Source organism: Sinocyclocheilus anshuiensis, unplaced genomic scaffold, assembly GCF_001515605.1.
Source record: "Sinocyclocheilus anshuiensis isolate Anshui unplaced genomic scaffold, SAMN03320099.WGS_v1.1 scaffold1845, whole genome shotgun sequence".
Taxonomy (NCBI): Eukaryota; Metazoa; Chordata; class Actinopteri; order Cypriniformes; family Cyprinidae; genus Sinocyclocheilus; species Sinocyclocheilus anshuiensis.
Genome location: NW_015540953.1, coordinates 220,886 through 225,406, shown reverse-complemented (window position 1 = coordinate 225,406; position 4,521 = coordinate 220,886).

Genomic DNA, 4,521 nt, shown 5'->3' with positions numbered 1-4,521 from the left:
TACTTTTTTACACACAACGTTAAGCAACCTGTTTTTTACTTGTAAATCTGTAAATCAGATAAGAATCTGTAGTTGAATTATGCATGAATTAAGCACAGATGAATTATGCATGCATTCATTATTGTAGGATAATAGTTTAGTTTTACACACTGAATTTTGATTCTGTAGGAATACGATTGAAAGAACTGGAACTGGAACACTTAAAGGGCTAAACATTTTTAGGATTGTGGATTAGTAATGTGATTTAAGGATAGAAACTCACTAACAGGTGGAGCCCTGATGACTCACCTGTGACTAATCAGAAGGGTGCGTCTGTATGCTGCTTTACCGTGTGTGTATTCCTACACTGAGTCTCATTCATCTTTATATCCCGAAAATAAATTCAGGCAAAAGCAAGGACATTGATCTACTAAATATGGGGTCACTGATGACTCAATTTCCTGCAACATGACTACTGGGCAGTGCACTGATTAATAAACTGATTGAATTGAAACACATAGAATGGCACACCCCTACACTCAGAGTGTCCTGCTCTGTCTCCAATTTCCATCAGCCAAAATGGGAACTCTTCTTTGACATCCTTAATCTGACACCTTGCTAGGATTGCCTCTACAGTAGGTTACTGTAGGCTAGTCTACAGTAGTCAACATTTGAAGTGGATCAAAAAAGTTCATCAAAGTTGTCCTAAGACAAGAACGCATTTTGGTTTTAGGTTTTAGGACAACTTTGATGGTTTTGATCCACTTCAAATGTTGACTACTGTATTTCCCCTAGACCACTGGCTCTCAAACTTTTTGAAAGAAATAATATTTAAAAAAAAATATTATGTTAAGAAAAATATATATTTTTCACTCACAATTTCTACCTGATAAAATATTTTAGAGCTTGGCATGGAGCATTAAGCTTTTATTAATTTACATGGCTTTTCTAGGTCTAGCAATCTTTAATTAATCAAAATTAGGATTTCCAAAACCATGGGAACCCTGGTTCTTTAAAGAAAAAACAAAACAAAAAATAAATAGATAAATAAATATCTTGCTTTTTAGTTGTTTTAGCTCATTTTAATACTTGTTTTGTCTTCATTTAAATAATTTTAAGCAATCTTGAGGATGTTTTCTGAGGCGCCCTAGCGGGCCTCGGCCCTCTGGTTCAGAACCATAAAGGATTCATGTTATATTATCCCAGCAGGCCTCTCACACCATATAAATGATTTACAGACATTATTTTTTGACGAATGAGAGGATAAATACAGAATATGGTGATTAAATGATACACACATACACCAATGTCTAAATTATTCAACCTAATGAACCTAATGACTAACAGAAAACATGTTTTGACTTCTCTTAACCACCGACTGACACGGATGAAGAGAAGGAGACTATGTAACATGTGCTGAGAGTCTCAGTGTTACATCAGTGCGGGATTGAGCAGGTCCACCCAAGCCCAACTGAGCTTTAAATATATGTGGATTTAGTCACTAAGTTCAGTGTTATTATCTTGGCCCGGTTTTCTCTTCATCTCTACCCTCTTTCATCGTTCAGTTTCTTCTATCTTTATTTTGTTATCTGAAACATTATTATTTGGGCAGAAAAATGGATACAGACAGATCCTTTGGTGGTTCACTAAATGAAAATGAGACAACAGGAAACAACAAGACTTCATTGTGATGCAGGAGAGATTTAAACCAGATCTGGTTACATGAGCATCTGTTTTTGTTTTAACACTCTGCTTGTTCTTATCAGATATCACATTCATAAATGATGTGGAGAAACTGAACAACATGTGGCTATAAACAAGAGTTGAGGTTTTCTGCAAAATATTACAGTCTGTCCACCAGGAGAAGAGTCCAAAATATTCTTTCTATCTAACTGCCGTCCCGCAAAAGACAAATAAATAAATGTGTAAAGATGACTTAAGGTCACTTTTTCATCCAAGCTTCACCTTTCTGAATTAATGACTATGGGTGAAACTTCTTGTAATCCTGTTCAAGGAATTGTTGGCTGTTCAAGGTGTCAGGCAACATTATCAAACTAAATAAAACATTACTGAAATAAATATAACACACTCTGAGCGAATCAACTCTCAATTTCAATATATAATCCCTCTAGGTGGAGTGCAAACGCTCACTCTTTTCTGGACCCGCCTGCAGTTCTGTGAACCCACTTCATCTTCCCCGTTGAGCCAAAGGATTCACCTACAGCCAACATGTTATGCAAACCGAATGAGACCTAGATACCATCACTGGGGAAATCACCAGACTGTTTGTGTAATTTAAACATGAAACACATGATATTCCGAGAGAAAGAAAAAATGTGAGAGAGAGGATATGCGTTTGATTTGAATAAAAAAGTGAAGAGTTGAAAATCAGACAATCCAGATCCAGGGCTAAGCATCACAGAAAACCTCTGTTAGCCAAGCACTAACTGCCAATGTTTTTTAAATCTCTCTCTCTCTCTCTCTCTCATATCTGCGTCTAAGCAATGCATGAGCACATGCGTATTGGGATAGGAGAAGGCAGATGATTGAAGCTTCAGCAGAGGAAATTTAAGTTTAAGAGCAATGTATTCACTATTGTCCAGTACAGACAAACTGTAATATCCTGTGCCTGTGTCTGTCCCTATTTTTTCTCCCTCTCTGTTCATTTCAAGCAAAAAAATCTGACTTCTAATCACCCCTAATACCAGGCAGCAGTTGTCTGAGGCCCTATGAGGTGGGTCCTCTATTGCAGAGAGGGGGACCACCTATAAACATTTTGTTCTGGCCCTGTGAATAGTGACGGCTCTACCAGGCAGCGCTAATTTTGCCCACATGACACTGATAAAAATGTTAAGGGGTTGTACACATCTACTTTGAGGCCAATCTGTGATTACTTCAATTGGCGTTGGCAGTCCAACAAATGGCCTCAAACAACATAAATAATTTCATGTGCCTCCACAATTTCCCTGCAACAAAGTTCCCATAATAAAACATACTTCTCACTGAGTAAGACTTATACATCTTTTTCCATAATATTTTCAGTGCTGCACATAAGATTAATTTCTCATTTTGTGCTGATGAAAAGAAGTCTGCTGGACAGGTATGTTGAAGGTATGTTTCCCACACTTTCAGTGCCCTCTGGGTCAGACATTGTAGCTTCAGGTCCAGCTGTAGTGCATAGACACACCCAGCCGTGACGGCACTGCACTGTACACATTAGAACAGGGTTCACAAAGGGGTCTCAACATAATTGAGAGTAGTAAACCTTCACCAATTGACCCTCTTAATGATAATGCAGTGCATCATCTTAACAAATAAATCAGCATTAAAACACAGAAATACAAGTAGAAATTCAAAAGGGCTCAGTCCAGGGTAACTTGGATCTGGTGGGGCAACCTATGTTTGTCAGTTCAGGACTTCTTGGGAAATAAAAGACAGTCAGGGGTATGTATTTACTATGACATCCTACTCTGGCATCAGCTTTGCTACATAGCAGACAGATGATGATGAGAATCCAAAACTGAAGAATTTGTTCAGTTTGGTCCTCCAATGCTTTGTTAAGAGTGCAAGGCCTGTGTCTATTACAAGCCGGTTAGACTGAGGTGTCAAACAGGGGCTGCAGCACTATTAAATCAACAAAGTCACATTCATCCTGCCACGTCTAAAAGTTCAACAGCCATTCATCTGGACTCCTCATTGACCTAGCTGATGTAAGAATGGTTTTCTTTATGTGTGTGAGGTTAATGGTGTGTGAACTCATCGCAGTCATGGCACACAAAGTCTTAACAGGGCTATTTAAAACAAAAATACTGAGCTGTGCAGGCATCTGTCCATGCACACACACATTCCAGCACAACACTAACACCACCTATCACTCTCTGTATGGACACATAGATAAGTCAAAAATAAGTTTACACATATTAAGTCAAAAATACATTTATATTAGTACAGAACAAACACTTTTAAAATATACGGATGGTCCAACATTACATATATCAGTGGTTCTCAACCAGAGGCTCAGTGTCCAGGAACTTCAGGGGGCCCCAAGATGACTTAAAATGATCTAAAATAACACAAACATTAGATTAAGCTAAAAAAAATAACCTAATTTTAAAAGTGCAATTTTAGACCTTTAAAAGTTATGTCAAATAATAAAATCCTAATAAACTCCATGGGCAATTGAATAATGGATATTTATTTTTAGTTATTTTTAGTTTAGAAATTGAGAAAGACATTTAAAAACACTATTCAGTAAATCATGATCAACTGAAAACATCATGTGGTATTAAATAAATAAAATATAAATATTGTTGTGGTCAATGGGGGGCCTTGGAGTCAAACGGGTTGAGAACCACTGATCTAGGAGTATAGTATTTTGAGTAATTTATCTGTTGTCACTTTAAATGGAAAGTTGACAAAAAAGTATTCAAATTGATTGATGTATGTACAAAATATTTGTAAAATGTTACATTGCAGGACTATTATGTGAACTGTAAAAAAGGTGATTAAAAATGTGAAGGGGGGGGGGTGCAAAACGGTGAC